The sequence below is a fragment of the Pinus tabuliformis genome, chromosome 5_2 (genome assembly GCF_031772625.1).
Source record: "Pinus tabuliformis cultivar Carrire ecotype Pingquan chromosome 5_2, CPIR1, whole genome shotgun sequence".
Classification (NCBI taxonomy): domain Eukaryota; kingdom Viridiplantae; phylum Streptophyta; class Pinopsida; order Pinales; family Pinaceae; genus Pinus; species Pinus tabuliformis.
Genome location: NC_142306.1, coordinates 649,682,799 through 649,710,478, shown reverse-complemented (window position 1 = coordinate 649,710,478; position 27,680 = coordinate 649,682,799).

Below are 27,680 nucleotides of genomic sequence, written 5' to 3'. Positions count from 1 at the left end.
TATTACTCATCTTGCAAGCTTGGGATAGAGCTTCATATAGTTTTATGACTTCGTTGGAAATGTTCAACCTTTACATCCCACTTGATGTTTTTATTATTTAGAAGGCTACTACTATTCCTTACATTTTTCTTGGCTAGGAAGCCCTAAATCAAGAAAATATTTAAGAGACTCATGATTTCATATGTTGTTTTATAGGTTTATGACCCAAATATTAGATCTGTAATAATGAACTTCTCATGCTTGGGAACCTTTTCTCCAAGAACAATCTTGCACCACCTACTTTTAATGTATTTCGACCTTACTATGACAGGAGAGCACATCCTTCATTTTGAATATTGCTTTGTGGGACATATCAGAATTAGCATGAAACCCTAGTTCCTTCCTTTTATCCCTCTATAGATACTTCAACTTTGATTTTGGTTAGCCTTTATAACTATTTTCATTTTTAAGGCATTGACCCTCTAGCTTCAATTGGAAATGCTCCAAAAAAGATTCATTTTTGTTCTCTTAAAAATTTTAAAAGACATATCACAAACCATTCTAAGTTGTATGATGAAGTAGAATTTGTAAATGGTTTACATGGAGAACTATATATTTAGGGAGTTGTGAAAATATTAAAGAAAAAACTAGACTATGACTTGTAATATTTAAACACAAATTAGCTGTTGCCAATATCCTATCAAAATTATGTGGACTTGTCATCCCTCACAAAAAACATTCTAAGGGAAGAGAAAAAATGTTAGGTTCCTGTAATACTAGTGTATCCCCTTTATTATTATTGTTACTGTATCCCCCTATTGTTATTGTTGTTCCCATTTATCATCCATGTTTTTATTGTTATTCCCCATAGAATGCCACTATTGGTATTGTTGTGTCCTTACATTATTATTGTTATGTAGGCTCTTATTATATTGTGACCCCTTAGACTCCTATATATACCAAGGAGGTCTTATCATTTGTATCATCCAAGAATTTTTAATTTATGTAATGTATACGAGGTTTCCCTCTCAAAGATGATAATTTTTAAATCATTTATCTATCTTTTGATCTTCTTTGTGAGTTGGTTGCATAACATTTGTATCACAACTTCGAATTTTAGGGTTTCGCTACTGCAAACAGGCCATCGTGGAATTTTTGCTATAATGTTTTTTCTATGAAGGTTCAAAATCTGAAATTTCTACCATGTGAAGCCAAAATATTGATGAAATTCTAGTAAAAATTTCATATCTTGGTTTGCTATATTTTCTGACATATTGTCCAAAGAAGTTAGGGATTTTTCATACTCCGGAATTTAGTCTCAAACAGGTGACTTTGGGAAAATTGCAATAACTTCCTCTACGATAATCGTATTTGAAATTGCACAGACTCTAGTTTTTCGTGTATCATTTTTAGGTTCAAAGGTTGAAATGGCGATACGTGGCATTCATTACAAGTTCTCTCTACTAAACCGATCCATAATCAAGTCATCGTGGGAGATTGGGCATAAAATTATCTTGAAGAATCTAATTTCGGTCTGACTTGTGGAATTGGAAAAAATACTTATATGGATAACGTAGGACAGGGTTTTAGACCTTGGAGATCTGAAATTACATAAGTAGAATAGTTTCCATATCGAGCTCCAAAAAAGAAAGAAAAAGGTGTGTATTTTTTTAAAGTTTTCATAACTTTTGTTTGAAAAAATAGTTTGAAGTGAATCATAGGAAAAAGTGAAGCATAGATATCTTTGTTTTATTCCAAAATGTCTTCAAACAAAAAAAGGACACACCTAGTAAGCAACTAGAAATCTCTTCTATGACACATGAAGAAGAGGAAGGAATGCAGCATGACATATCAAAATTACGAGACCAAGTGCAACAAATTTTGCTATCGCAAAAATTAACAAAAAATGAATTGGAAGCCATGATTAATGTTAAGATAGATGGTATAAAAAGGTACATGGGAGTTTTGAAGGATGGTTTAAAAGTATAAATAGAAGCAATGAGGAATGTCAAGATAGAAGGGTTGAATGAAGGTTTGGAAAAGTTGCTATAAGAAAGGCTTCCCAGTGGTGACAAGGTAAAACCATGAAAATCATGATGAGGAAAAAAGGAATATGAATTATGATTTTAGAGACTCAAATGTTGGGTTTAAGAACTACCAAATTCCAAAGATCGATATGAGGAAGTTTGATGGCAAGAATCCAGTAACATGGATAATAAAGATGGAGCAATATTTTTATGCCCGTGATGTGCAACACACACAAAAGGTATGCATTGCATATTTACATTTAGAACCCAATCAGTTTGTAAGGTATCGATGCCTTTGTTCTCGTAAACCACTTGTTACTTGATGAATTTTTACGGAGGAACTCATAACACATTATGAGGATACAAAGTGAAACACCTTCTTTAGACAATTGATAAATCTCAAACAAAAGGGTTCAATGATGGAGGACATTGAGGACTTCCAAAAATTGAATATCAAGGTAACTGATATTCCAAAGGAGAATAGGACTTATGTCTTCATAGGGACTTTAAAGGATAAAATCCAACATGAAGTTCGTCTTTGGGAACCTGATTCATTGGAGAAGCCATTCAGGGTGGAAAGAAAATTTGAAAGAAACATTATGGCAACAATGAAGTCTACCACTCGCAACTATAAAGATGGAAGTGTTGCTACTCCTAGCCTTCCACAACCTACAAGGTTGACATGACAACAATTGGAGGAAAAAATAGAAAAAGGGATTTGTTACAGTTGCAATAGAAAGTACACTAAATGTCATAAGTGTACTGAGAAGAAATTATTCTACATAGATTATAAAGAGGAGGAAGAAAAGGAACAAGAAATATCAAAAGAGTACGATATACACTAGAAACCAACCCCAGATAAAGAAGAAATGAATCTGACCATATATTGTAATGCATTGGCGTGAATTACCACTCCTCAAACTCTTAATATAGAAGGATATATCAAGAAGAAAAAGGCAATAATGTTGATTGATTCATGTAGTAGATAATTTTATTCTTTGTAAGATAGCCAAGGAATTGAATTTCTTCCTATATCCAACACTAGAGTTTCAACTGATGGTTGTAAATGGAGGAACTATAAACTTCTATGGAAAGTGCCATAATATCAAGCTAACAATGGGGGAATATGTGATTAATATTCTATTGATTTCCGTTCCAATGGGTGGTGTTGATGTTATACTAGGATTCCATTGGTTAAAATCTTTGGGGACGATAGATTTTAATTTTCAAGAAATTTTCTTGAACTTTTTTTGGGAAGCAAAGGAAGTTGAATTAAGGGGTATCGCAAATAATACAGAAAGATAATAAACTCTAATGGCATGAAAAATATTTTGAAGAAAGAACAACAGGGCATAATTGCACAATTATTCTCACTAGAGGTTCAAACATTGAAATCATATATTTCTCCAGATCTCAAAACATTCTTGGACAATCATTCCAAGGTATTTGAGACTCCAAAAGGCCTCCCACCTATTTGTGATCATGATCATGCTATTCATTTGATTCCAAGAAGTGTTCCTCCAAACATCAGACCTTATAGATATCCCTATCCCCAAAAGACTAAAATTGAATGTATGGTCACAGAAATGATAGAGGTCAATATAATTTAACCTAGTCAAAGTTCTTTCTCTGCTCCAGTAGTATTCGTGCACAAGAAGGATGGATCATGGCATATGTGTCAAGATTATAGAGAGCTCAACAAGCTCATTATTAAAGATAAATTTCCCATTCCTTTCATTTATGAATTGTTGGATGAATTACATGGATCAATTTACTTCACCAAGTTGGATCTTCGTTCAAGATGACATCAAATTAGAATGAAGACTGAAGACATTCTGAAAACAATATTCAAAACTCGTTAGGGTCATTATTAATTTTTGGTCATGCTTTTTGGCCTTCCCAATGCACCTTCCACATTTCAAGGTTTGATGAATTCCATTTTCAAACCCTTTCTTAGAAAATTTGTGTTAGTATTTTTTGATGATATACTAATCTACAGCAAGTATTGAAAGGATCATATTCAACATGTTGACAGGGTGCTCATACTATTGGAGGAGAAAGAATTATATGCCAAAACCTCTAAATATTTATTTGGAGTATAGGAGGTGGAATATTTGGGTCATATTGTATCTCATGAGGGTATTAAGGTAGACTGTAGCTAAATTAAATCCATTAAGGAAACGAAATTCCCCACAACCATAAAATATCTTCAAGGATTTCTCAGGTTGACAAGGTATTATCATAACTTTGTTAAGAATTATGGGAGAATAGCAGCACCTCTAATAACATTACTGAAGAAAGATGCATTTTCTTGGACTCCAGAAGTAACTAAGGCCTTTGAACATATTAAAGAGGCAATGTGTCAAGCATCAGTCTTAGTTATGCCAGAGTTCACAAAAACATTTATTGTGGAATGTGATGCCTCAGGAAATGGAATTTATGTTTTTTAAATGCAAGAAGGAAAATCCATTTCTTTTGAAAGTCGTGCAATCAAGGGAAAGTATTTACAAAAACCTATTTATAAGAAGTAAATGTTGGCAATACCACTGAAGTGAACAAAGTTCATGCTTCACATTAAATACTCCAAAAAAATTGGAATATAAAGATCTCCATTGAAGATACAATGATATATATTAAATGTATGAATAAGAATGGTTTTACAATTGGGAGGAGGGCCCTATATATATAGCCAAGAAGTACCCTTTCACAAAGAGTCATGTATTTAGAGATATTCCTCTTTGTTTAACTAATTATTATTTAATTACATGTTATTATGATTATTATTTATTATCTATATTTATTACTTTGACATAAATTATGTTCATAACATTGCCTTCCCTTTCAAAAAGATTTGTCCTCAAAGCTTGTGATGAAAGGACTTGATCTCTTTTTCTGCTACGAATGTCTTCTCATCTCGAGACAGTCATCTTTATCGATACAAGTTGATATGATCCTTGGAGGAAGGATCTAACCATCCTAAATTAATCTTTGTGAAATCTTTTTATTACTGAAAACTTGTGATGAACTATTATCACTAGAATGAGTTGTGCACACTTCACTATTCTTCGGAACATAAGTTTATTGTTTATGTTCTGAGTGATATAGATTCATAGATTGATTGAGATGTCAGTTTTTTTGATTCAAATGACGATAAGGAGTTCTTCTGGTTGGACTTTCCCTTATCATGCTAGTGTCAATTCCCTGATTTCCTTTAGGTGTTTTTGTTGTTGAGTTGGCATCATCATTTGGAATGTTCATCATTTGAACTGCAACTTCTATATATGTTTTAACTTATTTTGGTTTCTCATCCTCTTGAGTCGAGATATTAAATGGATTGTTATTTATTCCTTTATCTTCAACTTGGACTAACGACTTCGACACTTCTTTCGTGATAAGTTCATCTAACTTGTTTTCCAATCATTTCCTATCATCCTTAAGTTTCTTAATTTGAGTGAGTAGACTTCAATTATGGTTTCTGAGACGTAAAAGTTCCTCGTTTTTTGAGTCAACTTTATTTTTGTATTCAATATTCTCAACTTTTAAACACTTTATTTGTTCTAATAACCTTTGGTTAAGGTTCTATAAGCATAAAATTTCCTCTTCTTTTCCTAATAGACTTTCTTTGAGTTCCTTTTCATAAATTTCATTTTCTTGCTCTAACTGATGTTTCTTAGCTTTACATTTTCTTACTTGTGTAAGTAGCTTCTAATTATGCTCCTTTGAAAATGAATTTTCCTTCTTTTTTTTAATGTGACTTCTTCAAGCTCTTTTTACTTATTTAATATTGTTTTTGGATTCTCTTGAAACATTAGTTTCAAAATATCCTTAAGATGTTTTGTTGAAGGAATTATCAATTTTGATTCCTTTGTCATGTCTTGGAACGTGATCATCTTCTTCTTGTAAAGGAACATCAATAATTTTTTTTCTGTGTTTAGAATGAACGTACATAATTCCTTGAACCAAGGTCGATCGAGAATTATGTCAACCTTTTTGTCAAGCATAGTTACGACACGAAATTGAGATATGTACTCATAATGATCAATTGTCACTTGTAAATCATTAATTTCATATTCTTTTCCTCCAAAAAGGCCTTCTCGTGCGCCTATATTTGGATCTAGATTAATATTTGATTTTCCAAATTAATATTGATGTAATTATTCTCAGCTTTTGTATTAATATTGATAATAATTTATTTCCCTTGGATACACCCCTTTAATGTAAATAATCTAAAATATACAATTGGAATACCTTTATAGGAAAATATTCCTTCCTTTGGTTCTAAATTAGACTCCATATTTTCTTCTTCGAATGAGCCTAGGGTTTTTAAAGTAACCCCTTAAACTTTTATTTTCCTCAATTATATATTTTCCCACTTTAAAAAAAGTTAATATAGCTCCACTATTTAAATAAATTGCACCTTATATTTATTATAATGTTTTTAAAAAGTACTCTTGTCTCTTTATAGTTCTAGATTTAACCATTTATAAACTTTAATATATGGATCTTTCAAATAACATTTTATAATAATACCCGCTTTGTACTTATATATATTTTCAACTTTTAAGACTTGAATTTTTCTTTAAAATACCTCTTTATAATATAATACTTCTCAATTATAAGAAGAATTTCGACATAAATCACATGTAGAAAACCTTTGTCGACGCGTTTTGAACCAACTAGTGTGGTTCATCATCACGACAAGTTGAATGAACAGATCTCACTTTGCATATTAAATAGATAGCAGAACATTCTAGACCAAGTAATGGCTATAATGACAATGGCTAGATTTGACCAGGAAACGGCTAGTTGACTTAGATAAGGGTTAAAAACTTTATTAAATAAGTTAATATTCTTATTAAAATACGAAATGGATCATTTTATAATTATAAATATATATTAGAATAAGTAAATTTGAATAAGTAAATCATAAAATAAATTAATCTAAAATTGTTAGTTATCAAAGTTATTATAAATATTAGTTAGTTATAGAGTAATCTAAAAATAGTTAAATTATATTTTAATCAAAATATAAGTTGAAAGGACATATATTTATAAATATATATTGAACTAAATTAATTTTAATTAATTTTAAATTAATATATATTATAATAAATTAATTAAAAATAAAATAATTTTAAATTAATCTAAAATTGTTAGTTATAAAATTATTATATATAAATATTAGTTAGTTATAAAAGTAAAATTAGATAATCTATAAATAGTTAAATATATTTTGATCAAATAATAAGTTAAAGGGACATATATTTATAAATATATATTAACATAAATTAATTTTAAATTAATAGTTAAAAAGTTTTTGAATATTAGAGAATTCAAGGGTTAGAAAAATTATTATAATTATAAAGGGACACATAATTATAGTTAATAATATTATAATTATAGTAATTAAATTTTCTTCCTAATAAATAATTAAAGATATTATAAATTCGAATATAATTCCATTTTATTTTATTCATTTATTATTCTTTGGTTATTAATATATTTAATTCCTTTTTTTAATTTATTTAATTTAAATCACCAAGGATAAGTAAAGGGGGGTTTTTAGAAAGTTTTTCTTTGGTTATTAAATTAATTTATTTAATTCCCTAGGGACAAGAATGCTATTCTATTTTATTTTTATTATATATTATTCTATGGTTGTTAAATTAACTTATTTAATTATTTAAATCACTAGGGATAGGTAAAGGGGGGGTTTTTTAATAAGATTGATTTAGTGGAAACTATTAATGAATAATGGTTGAATTTTTATTTATTTATTTCTTTATTTATTTGTAAATATAAATATTTTTATTTTTATTTATTTATTTATTTTTATTCTAGGGTTGTTAAATTAACTTATTTAATTAATTATTTAAATCACTAGGGATAAGTAAAGGGGGTTTTTTATAATATTGATTTAATGGAAATAATAAACTATTAAGGAATATTGGTTAAATTTTTATTTATTTAAATCTTCCAGGAAAAAATAAAAAGAATGAGCGACACACTTTAAAAAACAAGAAGGTTAAGAACAAGACCATTAGTAAAACACTGAGTCAAAGGAGAAACCCTAGGAGGAATGAAAAGATAAGGCTCAAATGAGAAGGATTCGGGAAATTTAGGGGAAACCTCGAAAGCTCGAAAAGGTTAAAAAGTGGGGGGGGAGGGAAAAGGAAAGCAAGACTAAGAAGAAAGGGCAGGGATCCAGTAGCTACTGATCTTCCAGCCATCATCTCTATTGAGATTGTTAGGCCTTCTTTCAATTTCAATAGCTTCCCTGAATTTACAGTGATGGAACTGCGCAACCTTGGCAATAACCTTGGCCTCCTCTATACAAACCTGATGCTTGGTCTTTTCTGCATGCTCTGCTAACGCTGAAGACTTGGTTCTCCCATGTCTTAGGTCAGCTGCATGTTCGTTGATCCTTTGGTGGATGGAGCGCCCTGTTTCCCCAATATAGGGGGTCCCACAAGAACAAGGGATCAAGTAGACTCCCTTCATGTCTTTAGGGTCAATGGGATCTTTCAACGATCAGAGGGATTACTCTATAACTAACTAATATTTATAATAACTTTGATAACTAATAATTTTAGATTAATTTAATTTATGATTTATTTATTCAAATTTACTTATTCTAATATATATTTATAATTATAAAATAATCCAATTCGTATTTTAATAAGAATATTAACTTATTTAATAAAGTTTTTAACCCTTACCTAAGTCAACTAGTCGTTTCCCAGTCAAATCTAGCCATTGTCATTATAGTTGTTACTTGGTCTAGAATGTTCTACTATCTATTTAATATGCAAAGCGAGATTTGTTCATTCAACTTGTCCTGATGGTGAACCACACTAGTTGGTTCGAAACGTGTCAACGAAGGTTTTCTACATGTGATTTACGTCGAAATTCTTCTTATAATGTTATGAATCACAGAAGCCTCAATTCAATAATACTTCTCTTGATATATATATATATATATATATATATATATATATATATATATATATATATATATATATTATTTATAATCTTTCTTTTTTTTTCTTTTTGAAAGGTTACAACCCTAGTGAAACGTGGTTATTCACCTCTTTGGGGTATAATATAAAATATATGTCCAATAATGTGCTTTTGACTTGGTTAATTTTCTCAACGTAATAAGTAAAACTTACCATTCACATAAAGAGATTTTGTATTCATTTTGTTCTTCTTTTACCTTGAAAATACCATGGGTTGCTAATACCACGAGCTTGTAAACCACTTAATGAAGAATCAAGACAATATTATCTACTATTCTTCTCATGTATAGTTCTAAATATATTTGAAAATATCTCTTTTGAATTTATCATGCACTTTTTATCAATAATATAGAACCTTTTTTTTATATGTGTGAATGTTCTCCTTCAAAATTTACATCGGACTATATTTTTTTTTTACTAGAATAATTGAAATGTCAATGGCCAAGGCCTTTTTTATTTTTGTTAATTAACTAATTCTTTCTTTTTTTAACTCTTTTTTTTATAATTTTTTTTTCAATTATTTTTTTTTAATATATGGCCAAAAGCCTAATGGCGAGATCGAGAAACTCCAAATTTTTGTAGTGAAATGTTTCCATGGCAACAATGTTGACAACTTTGAAGGTCAAAGACCTGGATAAGAGAACGACTTTGTGCAGTCATGAAGCAGCCAGAGGATCGAATTGCTCTGATACAAAATGAAGTGAACAAAGTTCGTACTTCCCGTTAAATACTCCAAAAAACTTGGAATATAAAGATCTAGATTGAAGATACAATAATATATATTAAATGTATGAATAAGAATGATGTTGCAATAGGGAGGAGAGCCATGTATATATAGCCAAGAAGTACCCTTTCACAAAAATTCATGTTTGTAGAGACATGCCTCTTTGTTTAACTAATTATTATTTAATTACATATTATTATGATTGTTATTTATTATCTATATTTATTACTTTTACATAGATTATGTTCATAACAGCTACATGCACTAAAGAAAAGGCGCCCTTACCTAATGGGAAGACACTTAAAGGTAAACAGATCATGATAGTATGATGCAGGAGAATGAGACTTGGAGGGAAAAATCTTCAAATTTATTCCAAAAATACAAAAAAATCTACAAGCAAAGGAGTGGGATCCCTTAGCCATCAATTTCCATGTTTTTGTATTTTAGCCTAGAGATAGAATCTAGGATTAAATCATGTTGTAATAAATGTTAAATAGATAAGTTGTAGTGGAGGTTCTCGAGGAGAATACCTCGCTGAACTGATAGGATTAGTTAAGCATAGTGGAGGTTCTCGAGGAGGATGTCTTGCATAACTGAAGTCGCAATAAGTTTAAGCCTTTGTTTTAGGAATCTGGTTGTTAATATGAACCAGTATATATGTAAGTTTAATGTTATTATAAATGGATTTGGACTGCATGCTTTTATCGCATATTTCTTAAAGGAAGAGGGATTTTTCTCTGTGTATTGGTCGATCCTGGAGGCATGGTGACCTCTGAAAGCCTTTCTGTGCATCAGAACTGTGTTTTCCTGTTAACTGGTATTTGTATGTGTATTTGGTTTCGTTGCTTTTCTTCTGAGTCTTAATATCAATGATTTGGCCTTATTTTCCAATTAACACTTTGGTTGAAGCCTTTGGACTGTGTTTCCTTCATATCGGCGAGCCTTGGCTTCTTTATTTGCATTACAGAGTTCTACAGGCAAAACTCTGTTTTACATAGGAAAACCATGAAAAGACTTAGCCAAAATGGAGTTCCTAACCTGAAATCTTATTGTATCTAGCTCATACCCATATCGGGTCCAAACCGATATCGCATGGCAGAACTATATTGGAGAGGAACTAACCCTTTAAAGCGTCGAAGTCCGACTTCTGGATCCGAAAGCTTATAAGGGTGGTTTTCTAATATATTGGGTCCACGCCTTATCAGATCGCAAGACCCAAGCAGAAAGAGTTTGGAAAGGAGGCTTTGGAATCGCCGATTGTGATTTCTGATAGCACTACGTGTTATCACATCAAGGAAGGAGCATTAGAAGGGTTGATAGTTAAAGCATTGATAGTGTTATTTGTGTATAGTGCATTCCTTTGTAAAAATTGTTATGTCCCTATAATACTAGTGATTACCCCATTATTGTTGTATTTGTATCCCTTATTAATATTGTTGCGCCTCTATTGTCCCCATATTTTTATTACTGTGCCCCATAGAATCCCTCTATTGTTATTTTTGTGGCTTTCTATTATTATTGTTAGGTCGGTTGGGTTATATTGTGACTCCTTAGACTCCTATATATAGAAAGGAGGTTTTTTCATTTGAATCATCCAAGAATTGTTCATTTGTGTAATGTAAAGGAGGTTGCCCCCTTGAAGAGGTTGAATTCTAAGGTGTTCAACTATCTTTTCTATCTTTTTGTGAGCTGGTTTCATAACATTTGGTATCAGAGCTTTGGATTCTAGGGTTTCGCTGCTCCAAATAGGTCATCGTGGCATTTTCTCTACAACTTTTTTCTGTGACGTTTCAAAAGCGAAAAAAAAAAAAAAAACCCATTTGAGAAGAAATCTCACTGAACCTCAGGTCCAAATTTCAGAGCTTTTCGTACTATATCTGCGGAGATATGATCTGAGGAAGTTGGCCTTTTTGCATACTCCTGAATTACATTCCAAACAGGTGACCTAGGGAAAATCATCATAACTTTCTCTCTGAGCATCAGATTGAAGTTTCGTAAGAAGCTATAGAAAGAAGGCAGACTGTGGTTTCTTGTATATATTTTTTAGAGCCAAAGGTTGAAACAGGGACATGTGGCATGTCATACAACTTTTCTCTACTGAAGTAGTCTATAATCAAGTCACTGTGGGATATTTGGCATAACTCTTCTTCGGAGATTCCAATTTCGATCAGACTAGTAGCATTGGAAAGAGGACACAGAGAGTTACTTCATCACAATTTCAGAACTAGATGATCCGAAATTACAGAGATACATCAGAGGTAATATCAAGCTCCTTCAAAGTGAAAAAAGGTGTGTAGGTTTTTTTAAATTTTTCTTAAGCTTGGTTTGAAAAATTATTTTGAAGAATTCAAAAGGCATAGTAGAGCATTATTATCAGTAATTGATGCCCCAAGGAAAGAAAATTCAAACACCTAGTAAGCAACCTGAAAGCACTAGCATGACTCATGAAGAAGAGGAATAAATGCTACATGATATATCAAAATTACAAGACCAAGTGCAACAAATGTCACTCTCACAAAAGCTAACAAAAGCTAAGATAAATGGCATGGAATCTAAGATAAAGGGTGTGGAAACTAAGATGAATGGCATGGAAGCTAAGATGGACAATTTGAAGACAGATTTGAAGACAGACATGGAAGAATTAAAGATAAATATGAATAATTTGCTACAAGAAATGGTCACTAATGGTGAAAGGGTAGTAAAGGAAACTCATGATGAGAACAAAAGAAATGTTAATCATGATTCCATAGACTCCAATGTTGGATCGAAGACCCACCATATTCCAAAAATCGATATGAGGAAGTTTGATGGCAAGGACCCCGCAACATGGATATTATAGATGGAGCAATTTTTCGATCTCAATAATGTGTAAAACACACAAAAGGTACGTATTGCAAATTTATATTTGGAAACAAATCAATTTGTATGGTATCAATGGCTTTGATTTCGTAAACAAATTATCACTTTGGCAATTTTTACAGAAGAATTGACAGCACATTATGAGGACACAAAAAGCAACACTTTTTTAGCCAATTGATAAGTCTCAAACAAAAGGGTTCAATAATGGAGCACATTGAGGAGTTCCAAAAATTGAACATAAGGGTAAAAAATATTCCAGAGGAGCATAGGATTGATGTTTTCATAAGGAATTTAAAGGATAATATCCAACATGATGTTCGCCTTTGGGAACCTGATTCATTAGAGAAGGCATTCAAGTTAGCAAGAAAAATGGAAAGCAAAATTATGGCAACCAGGAAGCATACCAGTCACAACTATAAAGATGGAAGTGTTGTTACCCCTATCTTTCCACAACCTATAAGGTTGACACCACAATAATTGGAAGAAAAAAGAGCAAAAGGGCTTTGTTACAGTTGTGATAGCAAATACACTAAAGGTCATAAGTGTGCTGAGAAGAAATTATTCTACATAGATTGTGAAGAGGAAGAAGAAAAGGAGCAAAAAAGGTCAAAAGAAGATGATATACTCTAGGAACAAAGCCTAGATAAAGAAGAAATGAATCCGACCATATCTTGTAATGCATTGGCTGGAATTACCACTCCTCAAACCATCAAGATAGAAGGACAAATCAAGAAGAAAATGGTAATAGTGTTGATTGATTCAGGAAGTACCCACAATTTTATTCATTGTAAGGTAGCAAAAGAATTGAATTGCTTCATATATCTAGCACCAGAGTGTCAAGTGATGGTTGCAAATGGAGAAACGATAAATTGCTCTAGAAAGTGCCATAATATCAAGCTATCCATGGGAGAATATGTATTGACGAGCCCAATGCTTTCCATTCCATTGGGAGGTGCTAATGTTGTACTGGGAGTCCAATGGCTATAGTCCTTGGGTACAATAGCTTTTAATTTTCAAGAACTTTTCATGAAATTTTCTGTGGAAGGAAAGGAAGTTGAATTAAGGGGTATTGCAAGGAAACCGAGAAAGATAATCAACTCTAACGGTATGACAAAGCTTCTAAAAAAGGAACAAATAGGTGTAATTTCACAATTATGTTCGCTAGATGTTTCCACATCGGAATCGTCTATTTCTCCAGATATCCAAAAAGTCTTAGACAATCATTCCAAGGTATTTGAGACTCCCAAAGGTCTCCCACCTATTCATGATCATGATCATGCTATTCATCTGATTCCAAGAAATGTTCCTCCAAACATCAGGCCGTACAGATATCCCTATGCCCAAAAGAGTGAAATTGAACATATGGTTGCAGAAATGCTAGAGGCTAGTATAATTCAACCTAGTCAAAGTTCTTTCTCTGCTCCAGTAGTATTGGTGCACAAGAAGGATGGATCATGGCGCATGTGTCCAGATTATAGGGAGCTCAACAAGTTCACTATTAAAGATAAGTTTCTCATTCCTGTCATTGATGAATTACTGGATGAATTTCATGGATCAATTTACTTCACCAAGTTGGATCTTCATTCAGGATATCATCAAATTAGAATGAAGACTGAAGACATTCCAAAAACAACATTTAGAACTCGTGAGGGTCATTATGAATTTTTGTTCATGCCTTTTGGCCTTACCAATGCACCTTCTACATTTCAAGGTTTGATGAATTCCTTTTTCAAACCCTTCCTTAGAAAATTTGTGTTAGTATTTTTTGATGATATACTAATCTACAGTAATTCTTGGAAGGATCATGTTGAACATGTTGACAGGGTGCTACAACTATTGGAGGAGAAACAATTATATGCAAAAATATCCAAATGTTTCTTTGGAGTACAAGAGGTGGAATATCTGAGTCATATTATATCTCATGAAGGATTTAAGGTAGACCCTAGCAAAATTAAATCCATTAAGGAATGGAAAATCCCCACATCCATAAAGCATCTGCGAGGATTTCTCGAGTTGACAGGGTATTATTGCAAGTTTGTTAAGAATTATGGGATAAAAGCAGCACCTCTAATAACATTATTGAAGAAAGATGCATTTTCATGGACTCCAGAAGCAACAAAGGCCTTCAAACACCTTAAATAGGCAATGTGCCAAGCACCGGTCTTAGCTACACCGGACTTCACAAAAATCTTTATTATGGAATGTGATGCTTTAGGAAATGGAATTGATGCTATTTTAATGTAAGATGAAAGACCCATTGCTATTGAAAGTCATCCAATCAAGGGAAATTTTTTACACAAAGCTATTTATGAGAAGGAAATGTTGGCAATACTACATGCACTTAAGAAATGGCAACCCTACCTAATAGGAAGACACTTCAAGGTAAAAACGGATCATGATAGCCTTAAATACTTTTTAGAAAAAATATTATCCTCTGAAGAGCAACAAAAGTGGGTTACAAAGATGTTGGGTTATGACTTTGAAATCATCTACAAAAAAGGGAAGCAAAATGTGGTGGCAGATGCACTCTCAAGAAAGGATGAGGATGTGGAAGCATTGTTATGCGCCATTTCTATTATCAAACCAGATTGGATAAACGAAGCAAGGGAGGAATGGAAGAATGATGAAGAAGTGTGGGCACTTATTCGAAAGTTACAACAAGATTCCAGTACATCTGATATATTTAGCTAGCAAAATGATTTGTTATGGGACAAAGATCGCTTATACCTTTGTAAGAATTCACAACTCAAACAAAAGATTCTTATGGAATTACACACTTCTCCTTTAAGAGGGCACTCAAGATTTTTAAAAAGTTACCACAGGGTTAAGAAGGAATTTTTTTTGGATGGCCTTAAATCGGATATTCAAAAGTTTGTGGCAGAATGTTTGGTTTGCCAACAAAATAAAGTTGAAACAATTAAGACCCGGGTCTATTACAACCTTTATCCATTCCAAGCCAACGTTGGGAGGAGGTTTCAATGGATTTTATCACAGGTTTACCCAAGTCTGAGGGAAAGAGTGTCATCATGGTGGTAGTTGACAAACTTACCAAGTATGCACACTTTTGTGCATTATCACATCCATTTAAAGCCAATACAGTTTCTACTGCATTTATGGAAACAATTCAAAAGCTACATGGAAACCCAAAGATTATTGTAAGTGACAGAGATCCCATTTTCACTGGAAATTTTTGGACAGAATTATTTTCTTGTCTTGGTACTCAGTTAGCTCATAACTCATCTTATCATCCTCAATCTGATGGGAAAACTAAGATAGTAAACAAATGTTTGGAAGGATATCTTCGTTGCTTTGTATCTAATAAACAGACACAATGGGTCAAATGGTTGCCTCTGGCTAAATGGTGGTATAACACTTCCTTCCATACAGCAACAAAAATGACCCCATTTATGGCACTTTATGGATATCAGCCACCATCCATCACATCATATTTAAGAGAAAATTATAAGGTTCAAGCAGTGGAACATCACATCGAACATCAACAACAAGTCCTCCAACTCTTAAAGGATAACCTCGTGTTGGCACAGAATAGAATGAAACAATAGGTAGATCAACATCACAGCGAAAGAAGTTTTGATGTAGGTGGTTGGGTATTCCTACGACTACAACCATATAAACAAATGTCCCTCAAGCAAGCTAAGAAGGATAATAAATTATCACCAAAGTATTATGGTCCATACAAAGTGTTGCAAAAGATTGGTACTATGGCATACAAATTGGAGCTTCCTGCAGCGTCTCGAGTGCACCCATTTTTCCATGTTTCATATTTAAAGAAGGTTATAGGCGACAAGCTCCCAGTTCAAACAATATTTCCATAACTTGACGAGGAAGGAAAAATGATATTGGAACTGGAAGCAGTCACAGAAACAAGAACTTGATAGCTATGAAATCGATCAATTTCAGAGTATCTCATCAAGTGGAAGAACTTATCCACTGAAGATTCTACATGGGAGGATGAGAATTTTATACAGAAGCATCCAAAACTACTCAAGCATTGAGGACAACACCTTTTTGAAGGAGAGGGGCATGTTAGGTCCCTATAATACTAGTGATTACCCCATTATTGTTGTAGCTGTATCTCTTATTAATATTGTTGCGCCCTTATTGTCCCTGTATTTTTATTACTATGCCCCATAGAATCCCTCTATTGTTATTTTTGTGGCTTTATATTATTATTGTTAGGTCGGCTGGGTTATATTGTGACTCCTTAGACTCCTATATATAGAAAGGAGGTTTTGTCATTTGAATCATCCAAGAATTGTTCATTTGTGTAATGTAAAGGAGGTTGCCCCCTCGAAGAGGTTGAATTCTAAGGCGTTCAACTATCTTTTCTATCTTTTTATGAGCTGGTTTCATAACAAAAACCCGACGATAGTGTAATTTCTTGGGAAATAGCACCACGGCCATTTATAACCGTCGATAGTGTATTTGATTCACAATAGTGTTAATTCCATTCTAAACCCCTCTGATAGTGTATTTTATAATTCCTATGGAATTATAGTCCCGATAGAATAAAAGAGGCTCTATGATATAAATTATGCCCAATAACAAGGGTTGGGGCGATTAAGGGGGAAAGAGTGGTGATTCCGAAGAAAAAAAGGAAATTTATGAATAATCTGTCTAGAAATAGATGATTGATACTCCAGTGCAGGAAGCAGAAGGAACTCCACCAGAATTAGAGGAAATTATATCAGGATTTGGGTGTTTGTCTATATCGCCTGCACCCAGGCCACCATTAGTGGTATCAGAGCAACCTTTTGACACTGAATTGAATCTCAGAAGCGGAAGAAGGAAAGTTAATATGGCTTTCAGAGTTGGACGAGGACGTGGTAGAAGAGGACGACCAGTTGCAAATGCTGAAGTGATGGAAGTTGTGCAACAGATGCAAGAAAGATTAGAGGCATTAACAGCATGGAGAAATATAGATGATGGGGATGTTAGTGAGCCTAAGGTTGAAGCTGAAGGAGAGGAGGAAGTTGTAGCAGTTACTCCTGAGATGAGATTCTTCCAATCAGTGTTGAGATCCACAGCTAGGCCGAAGACTGAGGTTTCAATATATGAAGGAGGACTGAATCCAGAAGAATTGATAGAATGGATTAATGGCATGGAGGAATTCTTTGACTATGAATAAATGGAAGATGAGAAGAAAGTAAATTTTGTTGTTACCAAGCTAAAAGGACATGCAGCGCTTTAGTGGGATAGTGTGCAGGCAGCAAGAAAGAGACTTGGCAAGAAACCTATCAAAAATTGGAGCAAGATGGTACCAAGCTAATAGGTAAGTTTCTACAAAGTAATTATCAGCAAACCTTGTTTAGACAGATGCAGAATCTTAGACAGAGGTCTATGATAGTAAAAGAATACACAGAGGAATTATATAAGGTAAGCATAAGAGCTAGACAAACTCAGGATACAGATGAGAAGGTGGCTAGATATGTGAATGGCCTTAGGATGGACATTCAAGATGAGATAAGTATATTGTCTCCTAAAACAATAGAGGAAGCTTATCAGATGGTACTGAAAGCTAAAGAAAAACTCATGAGGAAGCAGTCTGCCAGAGGGAGAGGTACTTTCCGAGGAAGGGGAAGTCAAGGTGGTAGAGGAAGATCTATAGCACCTAAAGATGGAGCTAGCAGCAGCTCAACCTAGCATGGTGATGCAAGTGGTAGAGGGAGTTTTTCTAGAGGAAGAGGAAGAGAAAGAGAAGTAAGATGTTATAGATGTAAAAAATTGGGGCATAAAGCTTTTGAGTGCCTAAAGAATCCAGGAACAAGCCAGAGGAATGCAATTGTTGCTCAAGTTGAGGGAGAAGCACCAGTAACAGCAGTGGCAGAAGAAGAAAATATACCAGAGAGAGGAGAATCTTTGGTAATCAATAAAGTTTTGCTCAAGCTAGCAAAGGAGATAGCTGAACCATCACAAAGAAAGACCTTGTTCAGAACAGTGTGTAAGGTTCAAGGGAAATGTTGTCAAATGATCATTGATAGTGGCAGCACTGATAATTTGGTCTCTACAGAAGTGGTGGAGAAATTGAAGCTGAAGACAATGAAACATCCAACACCTTACAAGGTGTCATGGTTACAAAAGGGACATCAATTGTTAGTAAATGAACAGTGTGAAATGGAGTTGCAGTTGGGCAAATATAAGGATAAAATTGTATGTGATGTGATGCCAATGGATGTGTGTCACATATTGCTTGGAAGACCTTGGAAATATGACAGAGGAGCTATGCATGATGGAAAGAGAAACACTTACAAGTTTGGTGAAGATGGTATCAATCATATGTTGTTGCTATGGAAGAAGAAGATGCATCAGGAAAGAAGACTGATCCAAAAACTCTGTTATTGGGAGGAAAGGAATTCTTGCAGTAGATTGAAGAGAATGAGGTAAATTGTGTTGTAATATGCAAGCCCAAGGTAATAATGGCTTCCACTAAAGTTTATGATTTACCTATTGAAATTCAAGAAATGTTGGACAACTATTGTGATATCATTGTTGATGATTTGCCTAATGAGTTTCCACCCATTAGAAGAATCAGCCATCATATAGATTTGATTCCTCGAGCAAGTCTACCTAACAAAGAAACTTACTGAATGACTCCTACAGAAAATGAAGAGGTTAGGAAGCAAGTGCAGGAACTGCTTGACAAAGGACCGATCAGAGAAATCTTGAGTCCTTGTGCAGTACCAACATTGTTGAGTCTAAAGAAAGATGGAGACTGGAGAATGTGTACAGATTCAAGAGCCATCAATAAAATAAAAATCAGGTACAAATTTCCTTTACCTATAATTGATGATTTAATGGATTTCTTGAGTGGAGCAAAGTATTTTACAAAACTAGATCTTAAAAGTGGGTATCGTCAAATAAGGATAAGAGAAGGGGATGAGTGGAAAATTGCTTTTAAGACAAATGATGGATTGTATGAGTGGAGAGTAATGCCTTTTGGGTTGTCAAATGCACCAAGTACATTAATGAGACTCATGAATGAAGTCCTTAATGAATTCATTGGTAAATTTGCAATAGTATATATGGACGATATATTAGTTTACAGCAGGTCTAAAGAGGAGCACATGAGACATCTAAATCATGTCTTATAAAGGCTACAGCAAGAGAAATTATTGTTGAATTTGAAAAAGTGGTCATTCATGAAAGAAGAGCTAGTGTACTTGGGTTTTGTTATTTCTGTTGAAGGGTTGAAGATGGATCCAGAAAAGATCAAGGCAATCATGGAGTGGCCTTCACCTAAAAGTGTTTTTGAGGTAAGAAGTTTTCATGGTCTTGCTAGTTTTTATAGAAAATTCATAAAGAATTTTAGTAAGATCAATGCACCTATTATTGAGACCATAAAGAAGGATAAACAGCCATTTAGATGGACTGCTGAAGCATAGCAGAATTTTCAGCTTTTGAAGAAGAAAATCATTGAAAAGACTATTTTGGTTCTACCTGATTTTAATAAACCTTTCCAAGTGAAGTGTGATGCCAGCGGAGAAGCTATTGGAGGTGTTTTAAGTCAGGAAGACAGACCTATAGCTTATTTTAGTGAAAAATTGAATGATTCCAAAAAGAAGTATTCTTCTTATGATAAGGAGTTCTACTCAATTGTGCAGTCATTGAAGAAGTGGAGACATTATCTAATGTCAAAGGAGTTCATACTTTATTCAGATAACCATGCACTACAGTATATTACACAACACCAAAGCTTAGCTAGAAACATGCTAAATGGGTAGAGTACCTTCAAGGTTTCCATTTTGTCTTGAAACGTATAAATGGCTAATCAAATAAAGTTGCAGATGCTTTAAGTAGGAAAAATATATTACTTCAAGAGAGTCAAATTCAAGTGTTAGGTTTTGATTTTCTTAAAGAATTATATGAGACAGATTTAGATTTTAAAGAGGCATTTGAAACTTGTAAGAATCCTGTTTTTATGGATAGGAGAAAATGGTTGGATTATTTATTACAAGATGGACTATTGTTTAAGAGAAATTAGTTGTGCATACCAAATTTTTCTATGAGGGAGAATTTAATCAAAGAAAAACATAGTGGAGGACTTGCAGGACATTTTGGCATAGAGAAGACTTATGAACAGTTGAACATATTTTATTTCTGGCCAAAAATGAGATCTGATGTGGAAAAGTATGTGAGAACTTGTAAAATCTGTCAATATGCAAAGGGAAGAAGCCAAAACACAGGTTTGTATGTTCCATTACCAATTCCAGATAAGCCTTGGGATATGGTAAGTATGGATTTTGTTTTGGGTTTACCAAAGACTGAAAGGGGTAATGATTCAATTTTTGTTGTAGTGGACAGATTTTCAAAAATGGCACATGTTATTCCATGTTATAAAACTAGTGATGCTACTCACATTGCTAATTTGTTTTTCAAGGAGATAGTAAGATTGCATGGGTTGCCTAAGAGTATTGTCTCAGACAGATATTCCAAATTTGTTGGACATTTATGGAGAACACTATGGAAGAAATTAGGAACTAAACTAAGTTTCAGTTCTGCCTATCATCCACAAACTGATGGATAGACTAAAGTTGTGAACAGAAATTTGGGCAATCTTTTGAGAAGTCTTATTGCAGAACATCCAAAACAGTGGGATGAAGTGTTGGCACAAGCTGAATATGCATATAATGACTCACCTAACATGAGTACAAGACAAATTCCATTCCATATTGTTTATGGAATGCACTCACGAGGAGTATCTGAGTTGAGAAACTTGGGAAAAGACGAGATGAGAAGTGCAGAGGGAGAATATTTTGCTTCAAAAATGAAAGCAATACATGACCAAGTGAAACAACAACTGCAGGACAGCAACATCAAGTACAAGACCAGAGCAGACATGAGAAGAAGAGAGGTGAACTTTGAAGTTGGGGATTTGGTTTTAACACACCTCAGAAAGGAAAGATTTCCAAAGGAGGAGTATAATAAATTAAAGTTCAAGAAAATTGGACCATACAGAGTATTAAGGAAGTTTTCTGAAAATGCATATGAGATTGAATTACCCCCTAATGTTGGAATATCTCCAATTGTCAATGTTGCGGACCTGTACAAGTATGAAGGTGAAGCTGCAGATGATACAGCACAAGATCAAGAGACACAAGAGATTGACTGGGTAAAACAGTTACCTACAGCAAAAGAGTTATAGCCAGAAAGGATTTTGGACAAGAAGGTGTTCAAGAAAACTAGAGGATAGGAGTACTTTCAGTATTTGGTAAAATGGAAGGATCAGTCAACTGCTAAAGCTACTTGGGTAACAGAAAGCATGTTACAGAAGCTAGGCAGTTCTGTAGAAGAGCTCATGGACAGGAACCCATGAAGAATTTTGTCCTCAGGAGTCTAATGCAGGAGCATGAGACTTGGAGGGAAAAATCTTCAAATTTATTCCAAAAATACAAAAAAATCTACAAGCAAAGGAGTGGGATCCTTTAGCCATCAATTTCCATGTTTTTCTAGTTTAGCATAGAGATAGAATCTAGGACTAAATCATGTTGTAATAAATGTTAAATAGATAAGCTGTAGTGGAGGTTCTCAAGGAGAATACCTTGTTGAACTGATAGGATTAGTTAAGCATAGTGGAGGTTCTCGAGGAGGATGTCTCGCAGAACTGAAGTTGCAATAAATTTAAGCCTTTGTTTTAGGAATATGGTTGTTAAACAAACCAGTATATATGTAAGTTTAATGCTATTGTAAAGGGATTTGGACCGCATGCTTTTATCACATATTTCTCAAAGGAAGAGGGATTTTTCTTTGTGTATTGGTCGATCCCAGAGGCGTGGTGACCTCCGAAAGCCTTTCTGTGCATCAGAACTGTGTTTGCCTATTAAGTGGTATTTGTATGTGTATTTGGTTTCGCTTATTATCTTCTAAGTCTTAATATCAGTGATTTGGCCTTATTTTCCAATTAACACTTCGGTTGAAGTCATTGGACTGTGTTTCCTTCATATTGGTAAGACCTGGATTCTTTATTTTCATTATAGAGTTCCATAGGCAAAACTCTGTTTTACACAAGAAAACCATGAAAATACATAGCCGGAATGGAGTTCCTGACCTGAAATCTTATTATATCTGGCTCATACCCATATCGGGTCCGAACCAATATCGGATTGCAAAATTATAGTGGAGAGGAACTAACCCTTTAAAGCACTGAATTTTGACTTCCGGATCCAAAACCTTATAAGGGTGGTATTCTAATATATCGGGTCCACTCCCTATCGGATTGCAAGATCCAAGCAGAAAGAGTTTGGCAAGGAGGCTTTGGAATCGTCGATTGCAATTTCCGATAGCACTATGTGTTATCACATCAGGAAGGAGCATTGGAAGGGTCGATAGTTAAAGTGTCGATAGTGTTATTTGCATATAGTGCATTCCTTTGTAAAAACCCGCTGATAGTGTATTTTATACACAATAGTGTTAATTCCATTCAAAACCCCTCCGATAGTGTATTTTATAACTCCTATGGAATTATAGTCCCGATGGAGGAAAAGAGGCTCTATGATATAAATTGTGCCTGAAAACAAGGGTTGGGGTGATTAAGGGGGAAAGAGTGGTGATTCTGAAGAAAAAAAAGGAAATTTATGAATAGTCTATCTAGAAATAGATGACTGATACTCCAGTGCAGGAAGCAAAAGGAACTCCACCAGAATTAGAGGAAATTATATCAGGATCTGGGCGTTTGTCTATATCGCCTGCACCCAGGCCACCATAGTATTAAATACTTTTTGGAATAGAGATTATCTTCAAAAGAACAGCAAAAATGGGTCACAAATATGTTTGGTTATGACTTTGAAATCATCTACAAAAAAGGGAAGCAAAATGTTGTTGTATATGCACTCTCAAGAAAGGATGAGGATGTAGAAGTATTTCCATGTTCCAATTCTATTAACCAACTTGATTAGATAGCTGAAGCAAGGGATGAATGGAAGAATGATGAAGACGTGTGGACACTCATTCAAAAGTTGCAGCAAGATCCCAGTACATATGATACATTTAGCTACAAAATTTATTCACTATGTGTTGAGGCCTCGAAAATCGCTGCATCAAGATTGGGTAAAACCACCCGGTCTGGACCTTAAAGGCAGCCCCTTTTCTGTTTGTTACGGTGGCTTCGACAGGATATAATCAGACCAGTTTCTAAATGATTTGTAAATAGGATGGTTAAGTGGTTGATTTTCTATTATCTAATGATAATGATGGATGATTTATTCTAGAATGCAAAATTATAAACAACTTAATATATCTGGGGAATTTCTACTTTTGTGCAACTTTTGATGATCTTTATCTACAAATAGGCATATAGATGACTCCATTGATAAACAAAGACATTTATTCATATGATAATTACTTTGTTCAAGTAGTTGAACAAAGTAATCATCAAAACATTGTTACATTATTCTTCATATATCATTGACATAAATATGATTGAAAGAATAACATTCCTTAAACATTCAATAGTGATAAGTAGAAGGAGTGTTGTTAAGACACATTCATATATCAAATGATAGCAAGATTGAATAAATGCTTATTCATATAAAAGAGTGGAGCAAAGACATAGATAATAGTACCATATGTAATTTGGATCCCTTCCGATATCAATCGCATTCAGATTCCGTCTTCTAACTCAGAAATAAGCTCACAAAAAGCAATAGTACATATCTCATCAAAGTATTTTTCATTAAAATTCAGAATATAGGCCCAGTCTTCATAAAAAATATATATCAGAAGCACAATAGTGTGACTCCTGATCCAAGTTTTATACAAAAATTGAGGACCCTTTCTAAAGACATGAAAGGGTCTATAAATACTATCTAAGCTAACTGATTATGAAAAAAAAATGCTATTAGGTGGTATAACCAAATGATTAAAATCTCCTTGAAATAGACCTACTTGCAGTGGGTAGAATGATTCACTATTTCGACTGATCATCCTTTGGCTCAAGCTGGCAGATAGCAAGCATTGGTTGCAATTCTAAAGGGTGACTCAAGCGTGAATGCAGTTGGGCTGAATACGTAGCATCATGAATTTCAGGAATCATGTAACCGATTGCATCGGTTAAACATTTCAGTGCTACCTTTTGACTGTATGGTTTAACTAGGAAGAACCATAAGGTGTCCAAGTTAAACTTTGGATGCCTGCTATTAATCTCTCCTTTTGTTCGAAATCATGTTTGCATGATTGTTCCAGTGCTTTAGCTGATGGAAATTTACCTAGAGTGCACTCTGAAATCAAATTAGACAGATAAAGAGTATCATTGATTAACTCAATCAAATTACCAGTTGTTGATCTACATCTTGAAGTTTCCCTTTCTGCTTTCATCAATTGTGATTGCCATTCTAGGAAAAGAATTTCCTTGTGTGATTCTAGAATTCTAGGTAGATTTGCAGCTTGCCCTTCACTGGTTTCTTGCCAGGCAAGAAAGTTTGTTAATGTCTCATCAGCCTGTTCCAAATTCTGCCTTGCGTCAACTAATTTGTCAATCATTGATGAAGAAATCTCACAGAGGGGCTCAGCAAGGGAAATATTATGACATAGTAAATTTAACTGTTTAATCAATGCTTTATTGATCTGGAGAGCTTCGGATCTGAACTCTGCTGGTTGAGGAAAACTTTTGAACTTTTCTATCTCTTGTGATATTTGAGCGATTTGCTCATCTTTTGTTTTGCTCGTTTGTTCATTCATTGATTTCAGCTTGGCCAGTGTTAGGGATAGTTATTTTTGTTTCTGAACTGTGCTTTGGTCTATCTTCTGCTTCTCCTTGAGTAATTTCTCTTTTAGTTGGTTGTTTAATTGCTACTGTGCTACTAACTATTGTTCTAATTGCTCTATTCGCTGTTGTCTTTCGGATACCTGTGCCTCCAATGAAACAATTGTCTGATCCTTTTCCTTAAGTAAATTGCTCACTTCTGATGCTTTATCCATAGTGGCTACTGAGTATGCCCCGGCATATTGAGAGAGTTTTGTGACATCTTCGAAAGGATTGAATTCTTCTTTCCATACCACATTAGCCATCTCAGTTTGTGCAAGTAAAAGAGAAGATTGATCAAGTCTTCTCTTTTAGGGCTGTAGAAGACATCTAAAGGTGGTATTTCTTCTATATGCAAAACAATTTCATCCGATGGATCCTTAGGAATTATCTCTACATCTTGACTTATGGGTGGGCCGCTGGTTCCTTCAGTTGGAACTGTATTTGTTGCTATCTTGTGACCAATTGTCACTTCAGGCGTGCTGAAACCCTGTGAATTCTCAGGATTGCTTATAATGGAATCGAACTGTTGCCATTCTTTAAGGAGTTTGGGATCAATCTCAGTATCTATATCCATGTGTTCACTTCCTTTTCCCTGTTCTTTCTCCTGTTCTGGTGCTTTTTCTTTCTCAAGAATTTTTTCCACAACAAGAGGTTTGTTAACAGTTTGTTGTTTATGCTCGCTTAATTGGATTGCTGGGGTGGTGGCTAATAAGTCTAGAGGCAGAGTTTACAACCTCTATTCTCTAAGCATATTAAACTTTTCCAACCCTTCATCTTGATACTTGATCATGGCCAATGTTTTTACCTGAAATAATGATTCTACTGAGGAAAATAGGTCATCAAAGTCATCTTTTTCATGATCAAACTTTATAAGTTTGTCTTGTTCAAGAACATTATAGGTGACTTTTCTTGGATCATATTGTCTGTTGGGGATTGTTGCAAGATTGAGCATTTGTATCTTCTATGCCTCCTTTTCCGCATGTTTGTAATCATGGAGAGTGAAAACCACGCATCTTAAAGGAAATGTAGGCCATACCTGTTTCTTAGAATTTCTAAGGGTTTTGGATTTCCCTTTTGTTGTTATATGATAGGCCAATTCCTGAGCTAACAGCTTATCGGGCACATACAGGGGAAGGATGTGGGGTTTTGTAAGGCTACCAAAAAGCCTTATATAAGTGAACTTGTCTTCTCCGAACCAATTACCTACTGCAGTCAAGTCGATCCCTGCTTCCTCGGAAATCCTAGGGGCATGCTTATCAAAAATGGCATAATACACAGGCAACATAAAACCATTGCAAATTTTATACAAATGGTTTTTGTAGTGAACCTTCCATAATAGTTGATAAATATGGATTGGCTTAGGGTCTTCGGGAGTCCATCTCCATCCGAGTACCGGATATTCGGAATTAAAGCAAAGAGTATCCATAATATAAGCACTGTAATAAAAAGGGGGAATGGTCCTGGTAGTTTTACGTGCATTTGATCTGAATTCGAGAATTGTTGTGGCTAATTTGTTGGACAAAATATTTGCCCAATCCATCACATAGTTGTTGATAGCTGCCTCCATCAGAGGGACCATTTCAATAGTGAACTTGGCAGAGTCATGTATTCCCCACATTCTACACATCATAGCTCCGGCATAACAGTAAGGAGAAGCTAATGAGTCCACAGAGTACTTACCTGATGATTCGTGCTTGTGCTTCTCGGGAAAGTGTCTCCACTGCCTAATCGGGGCTGATTCTGACTCGTTTTCATTTGCAAATTTTTCAAGGAAGGCTTTGTTGTACCACTTTTCAGGCTCAAGTAAGTGATACATTTTCCTTAGATCATCAGGCTAAAATGAGCCAAATATCCTCCCGTCAGTTGTGTAGAATGTTTTGTTCAAGACTGGAATTTCCTCTACTACCCATCTTACTACGTCAGTATATGGGAGAATTTTTTTTCGCGTTGCTATTCTGTGCAGATATGAACAAGCTAAATCTTTGAGGGATGCTTCTGATTTTTTACTTGAGTCAGTTGTGGCTCCTTCTGATATTTCCTCAGGCTCCTCTGCTTCTATTAGATTATAGATGCTCTCCCAGCTAGTGTTTCCTAGACCGAGGCACATAGTGTCTGAGATTAACCCTTTTTTTCTTGGTCCAGGATCCTTGTCTAGCTGAGCTGTTGTTGTAGGGTCCGCTGCTATGGATTTCTTTGATTTCTTTCCCATTTGTTTCAAATTTTTTATTTTAGCGGAATTCTGCACAAGCGATTTGAAAAATGTGATACAGAGAAATGCTACTTCAGACCAATATGATAATGAAAAAGAGTTA